Genomic DNA, 21,693 nt, shown 5'->3' on the forward strand with positions numbered 1-21,693 from the left:
TAATGAAAGACCTGAGCGCAAAATTTGCCGAGTCGTTTCCGTGACGACTCGGCAAATCTGTGTGCGCCGCGACAGGAAAAACACCTCCGTGTTGAAAACCATTTGTAAATTCAGGCGGCTTTTGATGGCTTTTAACAAGTGAGTAACTGAGAAATTGTTTAACAGCTTGGGCATGTTCCAACTTGCCCGTTAAGGTTTCCAACGGAGGTGTTTTTCCTGTCGCGACCCCCCACGGTCGGGTCCGGCCCGACATGCGACTCTACCCGCACGTTCTTTCATTACAAAATGTCCGTTAACAATGGAATGTCCGAATAAACTCCTCATGCCGACTTCTTCTGAAAGTTCTCTGTTCTCTGACGACTTCCTGGATCAACAGAGCCTGAAATGTGGAAGTTTTCAACTTGAAACGGTGAGACGCTGCCGCCTCGAAGCGCAGATCGCCATCAGGCGCCGTGGGCCGTCCTTACGGCGACACTACCAGACCAAAATCTATCATCAGCCGTTAAATCTTTTACCGAAAACCAGCTGAATTTATCGAATGGTGTCCACTCAGTTATGCCTTACAGTTTTGAAAAAATTTTGATCAAACAAAGCAGCAGTCTCTGAGCCATTCCTAAACAATGAAAAAACGACGAGAGGGTGGGTGACTCCTCACTCAAAGACTGCCCACAGGCGAATGACGTCACCGACAGGCGTGAAAAAACTCTCGCATGCCCACGAGGGTTCAAGCATGTCTGATGTAATCACACGTGATTCAAATCCATATGGTTTTTGAAAAAAATAATAAGGTTGTATACTTTTCTAATAGACCTCGTGTGTGTGTGTATATGTATATATATATATATATATATATATACACATATATACAAGGTTGGGTAGGATTACTTTGAAAGAATACATGTGGATTACATGTATATATGTACATACATTTGTATTACTTGTAATCTGATTACTTTTGGATTACATTTCAAAGTAATCCTACCCAACCTTGCATATATATGTATATATATATATATATATATATATGTATGTATGTATGTATAGATAGTGCATCCAGAAAATATTCAGAGGATTTCCCTTTTTCCACATTTTATGCTACAGCCTTATTCCAAAATGGAGAATGACAACATTAAAAGTTTTTTTTTTTTTTTTGGTAGATTTATTAAAAATAAACTAAGAATTTACATGTACGTAAGTATTCACACCCTTTGCTCAATACTTTGTTGATGTACCTTTGGCAGCAATTACAGCCTTATGTCTTCTTGAATATGATGCCACAAGCTTGGTACACCTATCTTTGGGCAGTTTTTCCCCATTCCTCTTTGCAGCACCTCTCAAGCACCATCAGGTTGGATGGGGAATGTCGGTGGTTGGGTCAGTGCACAGCCATTTTCAGCTCACTCCAGAGATGTTCAAATGGATTTACACTGAAAAAAGAGAATAGTTGAACCAACTTAATAAAAAGTGTTACAATTAGTGAAACCTGGATTATTTAAGTTGTTTGAACTTAGGTTTGTAAGTTAGATCAACTCTAGATCAACGCTAACTTACAAACTTAAATTCAAACAACTTAATTCATTCAGGTTTTACTAATTGTAATGCTTTTTTAAAGTTGGTTCTTTTTTCAGTATAACTTTGGACTCTGGCTGGGCCACTCACGGACATTCACAGAGTTGTCCTGAAGCCACTCTTTTGACATCTGTGTGCTTAGGGTCATTATCCTGCTGAAAAATGAACCGTTGCCCCAGTATGAGGTCAAGAGCACTCTGGAGCAGGTTTTCATCCAGGATGTCAATGTACATTGCTGCATTCATTTTTCCCTCAATCCTGACTAGTCTCCCAGTTCCTAATGCTGTAAAACATCCCCACAGCATGATGCTGCCACCACCATGCTTTATTGGAGGGACGGTGCCTGGTTTCCTCCAATCATGATGCCTGGCATTCACGTCAAAGAGATCAATCTTTGTCTCATTAGACCAGAAAATTTTATTTCTTGTGGTCTGAGAGTCCTTCAGGCGCCTTTTGAAAAACTCCAGGTGGGCTGTCATGTGCCTTTTTCTAAAGAGTGGCTTCTGTCTGGCCCCTCTACCATACAGGCCCGACTGGTGGATTGCTGCAGAGATGGTTGTCCTTCTGCTCCCTCTGCAGAGGAATGCTGGAGCTCTGACAGAGTGATGAATCGGGTTCTTGGTCACCTCCCTGACTAAGGCCCTTTTTCCCAATCACTCAGGTGGCCAGTTGTAGGAAGAGTCCTGGTGGATCCCAACTTTTTCCATTTACAGCTGATAGAGGCCACTGTGCTCATTGGGACCTTCAAAGCAGCAGAAATGTTTCTGTACCCTTCCTCAGATTTGTGCCTCAAGACAATCCTGTGTCAGAGGTCTATAAACAATTCCTTTGACTTCATGCTTGGCTTGTGCTCTGACATGCACTGTCAACTGTGGGACCTTATGTGTGTGTGTCTCTCCAAATCATGTCCAATCAACTGAATTTACCCCAGGTGGACTCCAATTAAGCTGTCGAAACATCTCAAGGATGATCAGTGGAAACAGGATGGACCTGAGCTCAATTTTGAGCTTCATGGCAAAGGATGTGAATACTTATCTACATGTGATTTTGTCATTTTTTTAATATATTTGCAAAAATAAAAACAATATATTTTGACATTATAATTATGGGGTATTGTGTGTAGAATTTTGAGAAGAAAAAAAAAGAATTTCATGCATTTTGGAATAATGCTCATGCTGGGTCCCAGATGAGGCCGCCCTAATGAATGAATTTCCCAAATGTACATTTTTGTAATTAGGACCATTGGATTTCTTTGTCCTGAAAATGTGTATTTAGCCACTGGAATCAAGATCCTGGGTCATTTAGAAGCCAAGATATCAAAAAAATTCCCATTCTAAACTGTCACCTTTTACACATCAAACACGGCTGCCATGGTGGCTGCACAGAAAATGGAATCATCTATATTCTAATTTGTTATTGCATGCGCTTTTGGAAAAAAAAAAAGTATAGTTTTACTGATCTCCACAAAATTCTAAAGAAATTACATAATGAAGTGATGATCTGAATACAAGCAACTGGTCAAGGTAAAACATGCTCAGGCACATTTATTATTAGGTGTGCTATATGGATATTTCTGACCCTGCGTTCATTTAAAACAAATTTAACTTATGCACCAAATTGTTGTCTTTTATTACACTGGTCAACATATTTTTATTTTTCTTGCATGGACTTTGAGAACTGATCTAGGGTAATTTTGAGGTGCTGAATCCAAATCTGAGCTTAGATTTCCTCTGGGCTATCACATCACTTTTTTTTTCTTTTTTCTTTTTTTTTTTTTGTTTGTTTTTTGTTTTTTGCAATCTGCATGTTACATATTGATGGATTATGTAAAAGTTGCTCATTCACTCACAAGTTTGACGGCACTAATCATGCATAAAAGTAGCTTCAAAAGCATAGTTTTTAAATCTGGTTCACGAAATGTGAACAAGTGCCGTAATATTGTTTATGGAGCTGAAGTGATGCACAAGACTCGAGCTTTTGCTTCAATGCTTGATACAGGAAATATGTTTTCATATCTCAAAAACATAATGTGGTTGGCAAAAAATAACACCAGATTCAGATTCAACACCCCCAAATTACCCAAAATCCGTTGAAAAACTCCATGCATAAAAAATTGTGTTGACCGGTGTGATTCATTTCTTTAGTAGGTGCATGTTTACAGTCATTTTACACCTACAAAAAAAAAGAACAGGTCCAGAGAATAAACCCCTATAATGTTGTGACATTCGTGTCGATGATGAATGAATGTAAACGTCTGACCACACCTGTGGGTGCATTTTTGATGGATGGATGGTTTTATTCTTCACCATCAGAAGCATTTTATAGAGCAGCTTTAGTGATTATGAATGAACATTCTTGTTTAGCAGCCATTCCTGTAAATCCAAAGTAAAACGCACCTTTTAAGGCAAAGGGATGATGTCACTCACAGCTGGACAGCATCCACTTTACCTTCTGTTTGTGCATGTTGCACATGTGATGAAAGCTATAATCTCCAGATAAACTGGACCAACTTAACAGCGTGATATTAGGAAGGTGTTAAAAAATGCGGGTTAGACATTGTGGATTTGTTGTAGGGTTCCGTTGGGGATTGCAAGATGGAGCTGTGAGGACGTTTAGGATGTTTCCTCTGGGCTGGAGCCGGCAGGCAGGGCGCTTCTCCCTGACGCTCTGAGTACGAAGCCAAAAAAGGAATCAAACTGCTGCAAGCCTCAGGAGCTGCCAAACTATTCCTGTAAAAGCACTCTTTTGGTGGACGCCTGAGCAGCAGGCCTCTGGGGAATGTAAAGAAAAATGTATACAGATAGAAGGACACATCTGAGGAAATAGGATAGATTTCAGCTCAGGTCTTCTTGTTCTCGGTGAAACTTGCGCCAGATTATGACAAGTTGGAATGTTTGCAATGGACACTTTTAAATAAAGGGCTGTTTATTTGGGCATGTGAGGATTCCTCTGGAGGAGAACATACAACCAAAGTAAGCGGCTCAGAGAGGCCAGCAATTCATGTAACATGGGTTGGTGGGTTTATTTCACGGATACCACTGTCGCGTCGCTATTGTTCGAGTTAGTAACTGTGAGTGGGGGCTGGAGGGACGGCCTTATCCTCAGGTTCTCTCACATGAAAAATATTTAGAAGACTCCGCTGATTATTCAACATCTGGAAAACATTTAGGCACATGAACATGCACCACTGGGATGTACAGTATATTCAGTCAATAAAGAACTCATCAGTCTTACCTTCTCATAGTGCACAATGGACTGGGACAAGTTCACTTTTTCAACACTGATAAATAAGAGTGTTCCTAGGTTTGGAAAAAGCCTAGGCATGTTCCTTGTAAAGTGCAGTGAGTGAATGAATGACCAGATAGATGAGTCTATTCTCTCCAGGTTGTTAACACGATTACTTAAAAACAATAAATGCTGTCATCTTGTAAGTCTCCAAGTTAAAAGAGCACACTAGCGTGTTGCCCGTGGGGTACCATGGGCTCTACATTGGGTTGTGTTTATAAAATAGGTAGCTGACATTTTTCAAGGACGGTAATAAATTATGCAAAATTTCTATAATGATTTGGAATAATGTGTGAGTCCAGAATGTAATTATCAACATCCATTGTTCACTGTTGTTATGTAATACCTGTAATTTCTCCAAAAATGTTAGTCCTATCAAAGTTTTGTTTTGGCGGCGTTCCTTGAACCAAAATACATAAGCATACCAAATGGCAAATGTCAGGTCTCCCCAGTTTCTCTGTGATTGAACCCATAGGCACGCACGCACGCACGCACATACACAGAGGCCACTTGGCTTTTAACACTAGTGAAGCGCTGCACCGCAAAGCTCGCTCACGATACAGGGAGTCACAAACAGGAAGTGCCAAATTTTGAGTCCACAGTGAAACAGGAAATGTCAAATGTTGAACACTTCCTGGCATGGGTGGAGCTAGAGCAGAGATCAGGGTTGCACTGAACTCCCCTGAAATCTGATTGGACACAGATGATTGACATGTCATGGCACATGCAAAAAAACAAAAAAAAAAAAACAAAAAGAGCTGCATTTTGAAATCACTGATACATATTGACTGCTACGTCCCTCCTGTCCAGTAGTTGGCACTCTGTTCCACAAAAAAGTTCTAATCCACCTTCATAGAAGAAGTAAAATCTTTGAGACAGTTTTGAATTTGAACATATAGTCTGAACCACGGAGTCCTAGTTATATTGGTGAGTAAACAGCTGTTTTCTAATGTCTAAAATTATCTTCCTTAACTCAAACTGATAGACAATCTCTACAACCTGGTATAAATTTAATTCAAAATCTAAAATCCAGCTTCCTGATGAAGTGGTGTAGAGGAGTATTTTCTTAAAAAGAAGACCTGAAAGTTCAGCTACAATTTGACAGAAAGTACATTTGAGATGAAAGCCTAGATTTGATGTTTTGGTGAAAAAAACTTTATTTCTTCGTAATTGAAGTAAATAAAGTCCAAGACATATTCAGTGACTTGGAAATGTTCATGTTTCCATCCTCTGACTTGTCTGAATAAAACTGCCAGTAAAACTGATTATTATTTACAGCTATTATCAAGTTTTAGAGATTTGCTTTCAGTTTGAGTTTGAGGAAGATAATTTTAGAAATTTTTATTCTTTATTTTTTATATTTCTTCTATTTAAAATGGTATAAACAAATTAAAATGTGTGAAATTCCAAGTGTTCCAATACTTTTGGAGGGCACAGTATACTAACCTTATGATGAGAGCAAAATGAGTGTAGTATTATTACTGTTTTGTTTAAGAATGTTTACTTTTCACTGTTGCTCCACTTTGTGTCAAATCATAGTCATATCGTATATCATACTGATATGATAATATTGAGATATGATCATTTTATTATGGTTAGAGGTCTGGACCGGATCGATACAGGCGATGAACTCAAATGGTGGGAGCAAGGAACAGAACTGGTTGTGAACGAAAAGATATTTATTTAGATTTTTTAGAAAATAATAATTCTGTGCTGTTGGTGCCTGCAGAGTGGAGAGTCAGCCTGCTCGTAGCGGTGGAAATTAGGGAGCTGCAGGTTCCCAAACCAGTCTTGTAAGAGAACTGAAATCCTGGAGTATATGGGACTGGAGCCGGAGCCAGGTGGGATGCACAGAGCGAGAAAGAGGAACTAAGAGAATGGAGGAGAGCAAAGCTGAGTGACTTCACTCGTAACACTGAAGCCTTTAACAACAAGCTCAATGAAGGCTTGAAACAGAAATGTTCACAGTTCTGGAAATAAGGTTCACTGTTGAGGAAATGAGGTTCAGTGTTCAGAAATCATTCACAGTTCATGAATATCTTCAGAGGTCAGGTGCTGCGCGTCTGTGACACAGTTCCAATTAAACTTGACTTGACTTTAGAAATGGCTTGGAAAGTTCTTAGTGTTTCAGTATCAGCGTTCATACAGTTCTTGGAAATAGCTTTTGGTACTAGTTCTTGGAAACAGTTCTTGGTCATGCACCATCACAAACAGGAGCAGTGTGAGAATGGGATCTCGCAGACATGCAGGAACTTAACTGGTGTGGCAGAGCTACGTGCTCTGTAGCTGAGATCCGGAGAGTTCCAAAGTGACATAGTGCAGAGAGTGGCCAGGTTACCTTGAGATGAGCTGTGGAAAGCTCAGATGTCAGAGCGCATGGAAGCGTCAGCGTAGACAAGGTCATGGATTTCTCATGGAGAGACACGTGTAGAATCCGGCAGTGACTGTGTGCAAGCGTCAAAGTGGGTTTAAGTAACCCGCTCCTGATGAGCCGCAGATGATCTTCAGGTGCAAGTAGCTGATGAGCAGCAGGTGTTCCTTGGCTCTCCAGCATGCCACCTGGAGGGAAAACAGACAAACTACACACAAGAGGTTAAAAGGGGAAGGGGAGAGAGAGGCAGCCAAAAGGCTGGCCACAACAAACTTGGCCATATTTTGTAGCCCCGTCAACTAGCTGAAAAGTTTGAATACTAATTTACTACATCTACATTTAAAAAAAAATGCTTAAATGCTTAAAGTGGCAGGGGGTTAAAAGGAATAATAATAAGTAAATAATAAAATAATAAAATAAAATAAAATAATAAAATAATAAGTAATTAGGGGGGTCTGGGAAGCGAAAGGTTTTTTGCCATGCTAATGCTCTTCTGAAGCATTTGCTCAAAAAAGTCTGAAGGACCTAAATGACATGGTGAGATGCTGAAGAGCTTCGCTCGTTCATGTCTGACGGACCTATACATATTATATAGATAATGAAGATAAATCGAAACATTTGGCTAACTACAAGGCACAAGATCAATAAATACAGCTAGCTTGTTTTGCTCATGTGTCTTAATCCTGTGTGCCACCTGGACATGTGTAGGCTTGTTGCCAGAAACTTATCTTACCATCACATGCTATGATGAAACTTAGGAGCAGGTGCTGCTTTGATCTTATCCATGTATGTGTGGTCAAAGTTACCGTATAGGTTGAAATATCCTTGTTTGTCAGGCTCTTACGTTTTCTAAAACTAGGTTTGGTGGCCACCGAGGCCAATGCTACTTGTTTGTAGGCCTCTGAGTGCTCTATGCACCTTTAACCATTGCTACCTGTAAATGAAACTGCCTGAGGGTTTTTATGGGGCATATAGCATCCGGGCTGTCCATCCGTACATCCTTCCGTCAGTTCGTCTGTCCGTCCGTCTGTCCATCCGTCCGTCCGCCTGTTGGGCCACAATTCGTTCACCGCAACGTAGCTCAGCAACTATTGCTCACAAAAACTTCATATTTGGTGGGTACATGCGTGGAGGAGTACGTCGCATGGGTTCAAAGGCCATTGACCTTGACCTACTTTTCAAGGTCACTAGTGGTCACAACTGTCAAATCCTTTGCCGCAACGTAGTAGCTTCGCACCTATTGCTCGCAGAAACTCATATTTGGTGGGTACATGCCTTGGAAGAGTACTTTGCATGGGTTCAAAGGCCAGTGACCTTGACCTACTTTTCAAGGTCACCAGTGGTCACAACTGTCAAATCCTTCGCCGCAACGTAGCTTCACACCTATTGCTTGCAGAAACTTCATATTTGCTGGGTGCATGCCTTGGAGGAGTATGTCACATGGGTTCGAAGGCTGGTGACCTTGACCTCTGTTTCAAGGTCACCAATGGTCACAACTGTCAAATCCTTTGCCACAATGTAGCCCGCTACCTATTGCTCGCAGAAACTTCATATTTGGTGGGTACATGCCTTGGAGGAGTACTTGCATGGGTTTGAAGGCCAGTGATCTTGACCTACTTTTCAAGGTCACCATTGGTCACAACTGTCAAATCATTTGCTACAACGTAGCTTGGCACCTTTTGCTCGTAGACATTTCATACTTGGTGGGTACATGCCTTGGTAGGAGTACTTAACATGGGTTCTGTTTCAAGGTCACCAGTGGTTGCATTTGTTTTGAAGGCTGTGACCGACTTTTTATGGTCACTGTTTGTCACATCCTCTAAATAAATATTATGCCAATCTCCAATTTTTTCATTGTATATCCCAGTTTACATCAAACACATAAGGCTTCAACCAAATACCCACCCCATACAAGTACATATTGCTGCACTTTGCATGGAAAATAATACTGCGTGCTGGGCATTTCATGATGAATGCCTCTAGTTTCTTTACTGTCTCTAATGTGCTTTCTCCTAGGGTGGGTAAAGTTTAAGCCTTGTCTGTGTGTAGTGCCTTGGGTGACTTGTGTGGTGATTTGGCACTGTACAAATAAATTGAATTGAAAAGACCTGATCAATTGATTTTTTTTTTTTTTAAAACATCACACTTTAGTGGTAGAAAACATCTGAGGAACTAACCCAGCTCTGTGTTTTTTTTGTTTTTTTTTTGTTTTTTGAAATATGCAGGTGTGTAACAGCTCTGTGCCAGTCTTTAAAGATAGTTCCAATTAGTTTTGTAAACCAGAATGGAGCACCCAGTGAATAAGCCCCTGTACATATGCAATGATATCATCAGCAATGTATGTTGTAAACAAACACATTGTAATTACGTTCACCAATCATCTGCATTTATTTGTCTGTCTGCCTTTTACCCGGAATTACGTCAAAACTACGAACGGATTTTTACAAATTTTCACCACAGATATCTATAGGCCATAGAAGAACCATTAAATTTTGGAGGTGATCCAGATCTGGATCCACATTCTGGATCAAGATTCACTTTATATAGGCTTTGAAGGATTACTGTAAGCAGGATTACATCAAAACTACTGTACAGATTTTGATGAACTTTCAATACATACACATATTAGGCAATGGAAGACTCCATTAATATTGGAGGTGATCCGGATACCGATCCGGATTCTGGATCAAGATTTCACTTTATATAGGATTTGAAGGAGTACGTCAAAATTGCTTCAAGATTCTCACCAAAATTTCACCACAGATAGATATTAGGCCATGGAATACTCCATTAAATTTTGGAGGTGATATGGATCTGAATTGGATCTGGATCAAGATTTCTCTTTATTACCTTTGAAGGATTATGACAAAACTATTTCATGGATTCTCACAAAATTCACCACAGATAGAATATAGGCCATGGAAGACTTCACTGAATTTTTGGAGGTGATCTTTATTCAGAACCGGATGGCCGACATCAGAAATCTCTGATTGCTCTTGTGCAATCAGCCCTGTCTCCAGCCCTCTTGTGCAGGTTTGGGAAAAAAAAAACCCACTGGATTTCTCGTATACAAAGTAGTTAAAAATTAGCAGAGCACTGAGGGCCTTGATTAATTCATTCGTTCATTTTCAGCCGTTTATCCAGGTTGTGGTGGCAGCAGAGAAATCAGCTCATCCCACACTTTCCTGTCTTCTGTGAAGTCCTTTAACTATTCCCTGGTGATCCCAAGGCATTCCCAAGCCAGCTGGGAAATATTATCTCTCCAGTGTGTCTTGTGTCTTACTCAGGACCTCCTCCTAGTTGGATGTACCTGGAGGACTTCCTTAGGGAAATGACCAGGGAACATCCTCACCAGATGCTCGAATCACCTCAACTGGCTCCTTTCAATGTGAGGAAGTAATGGCTCTACTCCGAGTCCCTCCTGGATAATTGAGCTTGTCACCCTGTCCAGGAGAGTAAGCCCAAATACCCGGGGAGGAATCTCATGTCTGCTGCTTGTATCCGTGATTATATTCTTTCAGTCATTACCCAAAGCTCAGCTCCTTCTTTACCATGAAGGTCCAGTACAACTCCTGTAATATTCAGACGCCACCCCCATCCATCTGCCGATCTCCACTTACCCCCACTCCTGAACAAGGCCCTGAGATACTTAACTCTTCCACTTGGGGCAGTAACTCTCCCCGAACCCAGAGGAACAATCCACCGTTCTCCGACAGAGGGCCATGGGCTCACATTTGGAGGTGCTGATTTTTATCCAGTCGCTTCATACTTGGTCTCAAACCTGCTCATTGTGCATCAGGGGTCACTGCCTGATGAAGAACCACATCATCTGCAAAAAGCAGAGATCCAACTCTGAGGTCACCAAACTGGACACCCTCCAATCCCTGACTACACTTTGAAATCCTGTCCATGAACATCACACACAGGATTGGTGACAAGGGGCAGCCCTGGCGGAGTCCAACACCCACCGGAAACAGGTCTGATGTAATGCTGAGAATGTGGACACAGCTCCTACTTTGGTAATATAGAGACTGGATCACACATTGCAGTGAATCCGGTACCCCGTCCTCCCACAGCACCCCCCACAGAATACTCCAAGGACCTGGTCATATGCCTTTTCCAAGTCCATCGTAGACCCCTCCATTATTGCACAACCAGGGCGGAACTCACATTGCTCCTCCTGAATGTGAAGTTGACATCTAAGGTCTGAGTCCTCCTCTAGTATCCTGGCATAGATTTTCCCAGGGTGTCTGAGAAGTGTGATTCCTCATAATTGAAACACACCCTGCTTTTAAAGAAGGAGACCACCACTCCAGTTTGCCAATCCAGATGGTGCTGTCCCCAACTCCCCATGCAACATTGTATAAGTGTGTCAGCCATGACAGCCCAACAACATTCAGAGACTTCAGCAACTCAGAATTTTCTTCTGGCTGTGGATGCGGCAAATGCCCACAAAGACGGACCCTTTAATGTGAATGAACTTATATAAAACTGAACTTGTCCTTTAGGGAGAACTCCTAAACATTGTCCAAGCTACAGTGTGTAGGATTTAGTTGTTTATTAGCACAAGTGAAATATAATATTCATAATGACCTGTCTTTAGTGTATAATAAGTTATCTGTAGCAGCAAATCTATGTGTTTTTATAAGCTCAAAATGAGCCCTTTGTAACAACTGCCATATGACAGGGGATCCCACAGCAGAGAACGACACAGAGGTGTGAGTAAAACCGTCTTTAATCATGATCTATATGCAGACAGGGTGCAGTGCGTACACATGATCGCGGTTCGCATAGCAACAGGGTCCACGAGGGAGTGATGAGAGAGGGTCAGAACACAAACTATCTTCGTATACCAGGTGGATAATCCCATGATGGAAGGTAAAAACATCAACAATACAATACAGCACAACAGGTCAGCAACAGCAACAATATGTTCTGGCTCACAAGGAAGGCAGACAGAGGACTAAATAGCATGTGACACAATCACGGGACAAAAGCTGGAAACCAGAGTGGACATGGACACGAAGAGAGTCATGACAACAGATACAGACCAAAAATCTAAAATTAAAGCATGACCAGAAGTAAGTAGAGTGTGACCAAGCCACTATTCATATTCACATGGGAGTGGGCCCCTTCCTCATGGAGGCTGCCATGTCACGGCACCATCTATATTATAATATCCAAGTGGCCTCTGCGTGTGTGTGTGTGTGTGTGTGCATGCATAAATGTGTATGGCTTCGATCAGGCAGAAACTGAGGAGAGCAGACATTTGCTGTTTGTATGGCTCTATGTATTTTTGTTCAAGGATGAACACTGCAAAAACGGAAAGTTGATAGGACTAATATTTTGGAGAAACTACGGATATTAGTAACATTGCTAATTACTTTTGGACTAACTTTCTGCTGAAGATGACATGCCCTTGAAATGGGTGTTTCAACAAGACAAAAGGAAGTGGCGCTCGTCTACCTGTGCGACACTGTGCAGCCTGCTGAGGCGTATGTTCTGAGTGTGGGTGTTGTTGTTGTTGTCGATTGTGTGTTACTGCTGTGGACTTCTATGCCTGTATCTGTTATCGAGGACTAAGCGGAGTTATGCGGAAACACGAAGGGAGCTTACATCGGGATCTTTGTTGCTCTCTGGACTCTGTTATGTCGGAGCATTAGCGGCTACCAAGATGGCGGAGACGTGAGTGCTGGTAGGATTATCTACAGTCGGGAACTCTTGTTGTCTCTCCGTCTGCCAGAAGCGGGTTCGGAGTCCTTGCGTCCTCCTGGCTTGCCGGGTGTGTTTTTCGACACTGCAGAAAGTGGATTGGTACCGAGGAAACGCCGGAGAAGAAGGGGGAGGAGGGGTGGCGTCCAGCGCCGGCTGAGAAGAATTAGACTTGACGATAGACGCCGGCTCCCCCTCTCCCAATAGTCCTTCTTTCCAGTGTTCAGTCTATCAGGAATAAGATGGATGAACTCGAGATATACGCAAAGTGGAAACATGAGTTTAGAGAGACTTGCCTCCTCGCGTTCACTGAAACATGGCTGGGAGAACGAGACAGGAATGAGGATTTCTACTTAACCGGCTTTGGCCTCCCCATTCGTCTGGACCGCTCTTCTTTCATTACAAATAAGTCTAAAGGAGGTGGGGTCTGTTTTATATTAATGAGAGATACTGTAAAACTGTTGTGGTGCGAGGAAAATATGCACCTCAGATATTGAGCTTTTGAGTATCTCACTTCGCCCCTTATACCTGCCGAGGGAATTTCCTCAGTTGTTTTTTTCCCTGGTTTATATTCACCCGAGAGCTGACGTCACGGCAGCTTGCCAGCTGATCGAGGATGTGAATAATAAACTAACTGCAATTTCCCCTGATGCTCCTAAATTTATTTTGGGGGATTTTAACCACTGCCGATTAGACAGAGTACTGAGGACATACGAGCAGTATGTTACTTGTTCAACAACTATGGGGAATTCTATTGTTGACCAGTGCTATGGCTCAGTAGCCAAAGCTTATAGGTCCATCAGTATGCCCCCTCTCGGAGCCTCATACCATAATAGTGTTCTTCTTTTGCCGACTTATAAGCCAGTCTGTAGACGTCGGGAGCGGACTATAAAGACTGTGAGGTGTTGGTCCGAAGACTGCATCGACAAACTGAAGGCTTGCTTCGAATGGACTGTGGGAGGTTTTCTATGATACATGCTCTGATCTGAATGAACTGACACAGACTGTTTCCTCTTATATATCCTTCTGTGTGGATATCAACATTCCTCAGAAGAATATTATTAGCTATGCCAATAATAAACCGTGGGTCACCAAAAATTTAAAGAGTTTTTAAATAAGAAGAAAAATTTTTTATATAGGAGATAATGTGGAAAAGAAAGAAATTAACAAGGAGGTTAGGAACGAAATCCGTAAAGCTAAAAGAGCTTACAAAGACAAGGTAGAACATATGTACAGTAGTGGTGATCTGCGGGCAGCCTGGATAGGCATTAAATCTATGGCTTCAGTTACTAATGTCCAACAGGATAATAATAGAGCGCCAATTAAAGTAGAGGGGAGCTACGATGAGGATCTGCCGAATGCATTTAACTGTTTCTATTCTAGGTTTGAGAACTATGAGGTTGCAGATAAACTCCCCCTTGAGAGCACTTCCTCTGCTACTGACGATGGTATAATCATTAGCGAGGATAGTGTGAAAAGACTTCTGGAGAAGGTTAATGTAAGGAAGTCTTGTGGTCCAGATGGAATTTGTGGACGTACACTGAGGTATTGTGGTGAGCAACTCAGTAGTGTCCTCCTCTATATCTTTCAGAGGTCACTTAGTTGCGGCCGAGTGCCAGATTTATGGAAATCATCACTTATAATTCCTGTCCCGAAAAAGTCATTTCCTAAACAGTTTAATGATTTTAGACCTGTGGCACTTACATCACTGTGTATGAAGGTCTTTGAGAAAATTATGAAGAATATGATAATGTTAAATATGAAAGGGAATATTGATCCACTTCAATTTGCATATCAGGCGGGTAAAGGAGTAGAAGATGCTAAGCTTTTTATTCTCAACTGTCTTTACAGACATTTGGAAAAGCCTCGAGCTCATGCTCGGCTTTTATTTGCTGATTTCTCTTCAGCTTTTAACTTGATGCAGCCTTGCCTTTTAATTAAGAGGTTAAGGTGTGATTTTAAATTGCCTCACCAGATGGTTGAATGGTTGGCGGACTTTTTAACGAATAGGAGACAGAGAGTTTTGGTAAATGGACGCGTTTCAGACTCCTTAGTTTTGTCCACAGGCTCACCACAGGGCTGTGTTCTTTCCCCCTTGCTTTTCATCTTATATACAGATGAATGCAGAAGTGTCAGGCAACGCAGCTATTTAGTTAAGTTCTCTGATGATACTGCTTTGCTGTCCCTTCTTCAGGGAGAGGAGTCAGGACATGGGGAGGCCCTTGCTGATTTTGTTTCATGGTGCGATACAAATCACTTGGAGTTAAATGTATCTAAAACGAAGGAGCTTATAATTGATTTTAGACGTAACAAAGGGTTTGCTATAGACAGCATTATTCATGGGAAAGCTGTAGAAAAAGTTCCTGCATATAAATATCTGGGCACTTTTTTTGAGAAGTTGAGATTCGACGTAAATACGGCAGACATTGTGAAGCGAGGGCAACAGAGAGTGTACCTCCTTCGCAAATTGAAGTCCTTCTCTGTCAGTTCTGTTATTATGGGTCGTTTTTATCAGTCCTTTATTGAAAGTCTGTTTTTCTTTCATCTGCTGGTTTCCTAGCCTGGCACTGAAAGATAAAAGTAGCTTGCATAGTATCACAAAGACATGTTCAAAGATCATTGGAGTGGAAACCAGAGACCTAGCTAGTTTTTGTGAACAGCAAATGGTGAGGAAGGCAAATTGTATTTGTTCTTCTCCCGGACATGTGCTGGCAGGTGAATTTTCTTTGTTGCCTTCGGGCCGTCGTTATGTTTCACCTGTCTGCAGGACGAATCGGTTGTTAAAATCTTTTATTCCTTCTGCTATCCGTCTTTTAAATTCCTTGTAAGGTGGATGTATGGGTATGTGGATGTAGTATGTTGCACATTTTATGTGGATGTAGTATGTTTTTTTTTTTTTTTTGTGATGTGCCGGTATGCAGGCTGCTGAAATTAATTGCCCCTGGTGGGATGAATAAAGTTGTCTAAGTCTAAGTCTAAACATGTCATTCCAGCAGGGGGTGGTAAATCATATTTGTAATAAAGTGTCAGTGCAAGAGTGCGTGATTTAATTTAGTAAGCTCAATGTAAGTACATAGTATAATTGTAAACACGTTAAAAATAGATGGATGACACAAGAAAGTGAAAACACTTATTTCCATTGTGGCCCATTTAAAAATCAAATGACAAAATAGAACTAATAATAAAATCTAACAATAATAACACCAATAATAATAAAATTAATAATAATAATAGTTTGTCTATGATAACAAGAACCTAAACAATTTATAAATATATTAAGAGAGTAAATTAACGTTAAATAAATAATTAGCAGGAAATAAAAGGTTTGAGTTCCTCTTCTAAAAACTGCTGAGGTCCAAGGTTCTAAAAACATTCTGGACTGACACACCATTCCAACTCATTATAGAAACTTTGTTTAATTTGTTACCACGCCTGAAAAATATCAGCTACCCATTTTATAAACACTACCCAATCTAGTGCCTGTGGATCCCACAGGCAATGCACTTGTGTTGATATGGTAATCACATTGGAGGATTTTTAAAGAATTTATTTGTAAATTATGGTGGAAAATAAATATTTGGTCACCCACAAACAAACACGATTTCTGGCTCTCACAGACCAGTAATTCTTATTTAAGAAGCTCTTCTGTCCTCCACCGGTTACCTGTATTAATGGCACCTGTTGGAACTCGTTATCTGTATAAAAGACACCTGTCCACAGCCTCAAGCAGTCAGAGTCCAAACTCAACCATGGCCAAGACCAAAGAGCTGTCAAAGGACACCAGGAAGAAAACTGTAGATGCACCAGGCTGGGAAGAGTGAATCTACAATAGTCAAGCAGGTTGGTGTGAATAAATCAACTGTGGGAACATCACAGCCTATTACACACTAACTACAGAATATGTAACATCACACAATCTGTGTTAGTAAACATGCAACAGTGTAGTCAACAAAAACATCATGTGCTTGCTGACTCACCTCTGTCAGTGCGTCCATGTATGTAGCATGACTAACCCTCATCCAGTAGAAGAAGCCCGCATTCTGAAAATTTTCCTCAAATACACTCAGTTTAGCTTATGATCACACAACTGTCCTGAATCAGATTCCTGGCCTCCCACCTTCTTGTGTGACAGCAGGACATCTGGAAAGCACAGACCACCTCTAAAAATAGCAGCAACACAAGGGAAAAAGTAAATGATTCATCCCAAAATCTTGTTTCAATGAGGAATATCTTTTAGTGGGTAAATTAGATATATTTGAAGATATTTCAATGAATGAAACCAGATCTGTGCAGCTGGAATAGTATTTTACGTTACACTGGAACTTTGTGCCCATTGCTTCAGTTGTTCTGCACAGGACTGTACCGAGGCGCCTAACCAACCTGCACAGGTTTAGAGGCATGCTTTCACCTGTGTGTTGGTAGCTTGCTTGTCTCAGGATTATTCAATAATATCTGGACCAGTTAAATCAGAAAACAGAGCAATTGTAAAGGCCCCTTCACACATAGTGCAAAGTTTGGACGATGTTTGGACAAATATGGCGAAACAGCATGAAAAAGTTCGAATTTGCACACCACGAAACATTGCACGGATGGGCAGGCGTGCCGATCCCGGTGTGAGAGCTCGTGCACACAATGGTGTCTTTTGAGCAGGAACAGTTTGAGGTGCACTACATCACACCACTTATGTGCAATTAAAAAACAAAACAAAAAACAGCCGGTACCTGTGGGACCAAATCGCGCTGGTTATGTGGAATAAATAAAAAATAAAACCGAGTACCTGTGGGACCACATTGCACCGCTTATGTGGAATAAAGAAAGAAAAAAGAAAAAAGAAAAACACATACCACCCACTGGATGCGAACTCACGCCTTCCAAAAGCTCTAATTACCAGTCAGAAACTTTACCACTGAGCTACAGAGTTGTTCTTTGAAAGCTGTGGGAATCTGCCTCATATCACGAAGGACATGGAAGTATTACAAAACAAAAATTAAAATCCAACACCATATAAAAACACTGCATTTATCAAGCGAGCAATACAGATATGATCCATTTATTTCCTCTGTAAATGACCCATGGTCACAGACATACAGTCATGAAATGACATGAATGAGAATCAGTGTGCTCTAATGTCTACATCTACTGGTCCGCTGCGTCCAGTCCGCTGCGTCCAGTCCGCTGCGTGCATCTTCTGCCCAACACGTGTATCTTGTGGACAGTGCGCCACAACACAGACACCACGTCATGTGGAACAGAACTCACGTGGGTGACGTGAGCGTGTTCTGATCTGACAGTCCGTTTCAACCTGGCAGTCTCAGTGTCCACTCTGTGCGCACGCTTGCTCGCTGCAGCTTGTCGCCATGGCGATATATGTTTGTATTTATGTCCACGTAAGTACAGCAGTCAGACACACGTGCCTCACAGTGGACAGTTGGTAGACCATGTCTGTCCAGTAGGTGTTGTCCAGCTGGAATGTCCAGAATGATAGATCACCACAGCCACTTCTGTCATAGCCACACCTCCTGCCAGTTCTCAGTGCACACACCAAAGCCACACTCGTGGGGAACTTAGACAAATTTCTCTGCGAGTACGACAGTGGTTGTCTGTAGTTATCGTGCCAACAGTGCAACTGGCCACATATTTTCTAAGTGCCATGCGAGCGGTGTTAGATGTTCGTGCATGTCACCTGGAATTTGGCCGACACCTGCTGCGAGAGGGTGCGACGGGTTCTCACAGTGCACACTCTGTCATTCAGCCGCTGTTGTGCACAAGTAGTTGTAGCAACAGGTGTACGAGGCATTAGAGACAGGGATGATTTCACAAGGTTTGCACATAATTTCTGCGTAATGCGCACTTGAGTGCACACTTTGTCCAAACTGCACTATGTGTGAAGGGGCCCTAACTTTTGACCCTTGTACAAACTGAAATTGATCTTTGTCACTGTTTTTGCTGTTTTTACCCCATAATTCCATAACATTCATCATAGTTCACACTATACCGTTTTGGAATCTTTATGATCAAATAAATGGTATACATTTGAATACAATAGGAGCATTTTGTCACTTTTGACCCCTGTGTAATCTTCATTGGAAGTCAGCTACAGGATGCCTTCATGTCTGAAAATAACTAACACTCCTAAAAATGTTGTGTTTTTATCACAAAATACACAATACCTACTATGTATATGAGCTTATCCACTGTACTAATAACACATGTAAATGACCGTTTTAACAGACAAGGCACTTTTATATATGTTTCTTAATTATCACAAAGTGTTTAAAAAAGTCTGTTGTATATGCATATACTATATGTCACCTGTTAAGATCTAGGTCAAAGGACAGGTAAAATGGAGGCAGGGCATCCAAATTTTGTCCCAATTTCAGGATCAGGTACTTCTAGTATGTACAATGGTTGGGTAGTTGGCTGCCAGGGATCCTTGTCTAAAAAAGTGCCAGTAAAACTGATCATTTATGTGTTTTGTACAACCCCAATTCCAATGAAGATGGGACGTTGTGTAAAATGTAAATAAAAACACAATACAATGATTTGCAAATCCTCTTCAACCTATATTCAATTGGATACACCACAAAGACAAGATGTTTCATGTTCAAACTGATAAACTTTCTTGTTTTTGTGCAAATATTTGCTCATTTTGAAATGGATACCTGCAATACATTTCAACAAAGTTGGGACGGGGCAACAAAAGTCTGGGAAAGTTGATGAATGCTCAAAGAACACCTGTTTGGAAACATGTGAGTGTCATGATTGGTTGTAAAAGAGCATCAACAAAAGTCTCAGCCATTCACAAGCAAAGATGGGGCGAGGATCACCACTTTGTGAACAACTGCATGAAAAAATAGTCCAACAGTTTAAGACCAATGTTTGTCAATGTTCAGTTGCAAGGAATGTAGGGATTCCATCATCTACAGTCCATAATATAATCAGAAGATTCAGAGAATCTGGAGAACTTTCTACACGTAAGCAGCAAGGCTGAAAACCAACACTGAATGCCCGTAATCTTCTATTCCTCAGGCACCACTACATTCAAAACCGACATCATTGTGTAAAGGATCTTACCGCGTGGGCTCAGGAACACTTCAGAAAACCATTGTCAGTTAACACAGTTCGTCGCTACATCTACAAGTGAAAGTTAAAACTATACCATGCGTCCATACATCAACAACATCCAGAAATGCCGCTGCCTTCTGTGGGCCCGAGCTTATTTGAACAGGACAGACGCAAAGTGGAAAAGTGTGCTGAGGTCTGATGAGTCCACATTTGAAATTGTTTTGGAAATCATGGACATCATGTCCTCCAGACAAGAGGAAAAAGACCATCCAGATTGTTACCAGCGCAAAGTTCAAAAGCCAGCATCTGTGATGGTATGGGGGTGTGTTAGTGCCCATGGCATGGGCAACTTACACATCTGTGATGGTACCATCAATGCTGAAAGGTACATCCAGGTTTTGGAGCAACACATGCTGCCATCCAAGCAACGTCTTTTTCATGGATGTTCTTGCTTATTTCAGCAAGACAATGCCAAGCCACATTCTGCACGTTACAACAGCGTGGCTTCATAGTAAAAGAGTGCCGGTACTAGACTGGCCTGCCTGCAGTCCAGACCTGTCACCCATTGAAAATGTGTTGCGCATTATGAAGCGCAAATACGACAACGGAGACCCTGGACTGTTGAACAACTAAAGTTGTACATCAAGCAAGAATGGGAAAGAATTCCACCTACAAAGCGTCAGCAATTAGTGTCCTCAGTTCCCAAACACTTATTGAGTGTTGTTAGAAGGAAAGGTGATGTAACACAGTGGTAAACATACCACTGTCCCAGCTTTTTGAAATGTGTTGCAGGCATCCATTTCAAAATGAGCAAATATTTGCACAAAAACAAAGTTTATCAGTTTGAACATTAAATATCTTGTAGAGCAAAAACAAAGAGTTCACCGCGCTTCTGTATAGCACAAACAAATCTGGTGCAACCAGATAGGACTAATTTGTAAAAGAGAAAAATAACTGGTGCAACACAGAAATAAGTGCCAGACAATTTAATAAGGTGCTGAAAGAAATCTTCCTGAGTCTCTGAGGAAGATGTGACTCTCACATCGAAACGTTAGTCCCGTGTACATTTTTGCTTTCAGCACCTTATTAAATTGTCTGGCACTTATTTCTGTGTTGCACCAGTTATTTCTCTTTTATTAAATATCTTGTCTTTGTGGTGTATTCAACTGAATATAGGTTGAAGAGGATTTGCAAATCATTGTATTCTGTTTTATTTACATTTTACACAACATCCCAACTTCATTGGAACTGGGATGGTATTAAAGAGTATGTGTACTTGTACTGACTTTTTCTGTTTTGAGTTTCTACTTTGGGGTCTGTATTTTTCAGTGTAGTATTTTTGATTGGTCATGAGACAAAACAAAAATTGTGTTATTGAGATCATTTTGAATCATTTGACATTTAAGTGATCTTAGACAGTGGTGTACTGGTGTCTGCTGTGTCACGTCATCTCCAGACAACAGAGAGACAGAAAAGTCTGGTTTTTAGAGCAACAATATGATGACAAGAAAAAACTTCTGTGGGTAAAGTTTCTATTGTGTACACTCAAAAGGGTACAGTATTTACATTAATAATAAAATTGTGTATGTAAAATGTATGTTTTATAGCTAATAGAGTAACATTATTTAATCCAAAATATGACCATTATTTTGCCTGTGTGCATGAACTCGGAAACCTTGGTCACAAAATTT

General features: G+C 41.1%; 1 protein-coding gene across 3 annotated transcripts in view; it reads left to right on the top strand.

The window, feature by feature from the left end:
• The window catches only part of palld (palladin, cytoskeletal associated protein), a 310,327-nt gene that overhangs the window by 211,183 nt on the left and 77,451 nt on the right, over positions 1–21,693 (top strand). The gene's annotated exons all lie outside the window — the stretch shown is intronic.

Source organism: Thalassophryne amazonica, chromosome 10, assembly GCF_902500255.1.
Source record: "Thalassophryne amazonica chromosome 10, fThaAma1.1, whole genome shotgun sequence".
In the NCBI taxonomy this organism is placed as follows: domain Eukaryota; kingdom Metazoa; phylum Chordata; class Actinopteri; order Batrachoidiformes; family Batrachoididae; genus Thalassophryne; species Thalassophryne amazonica.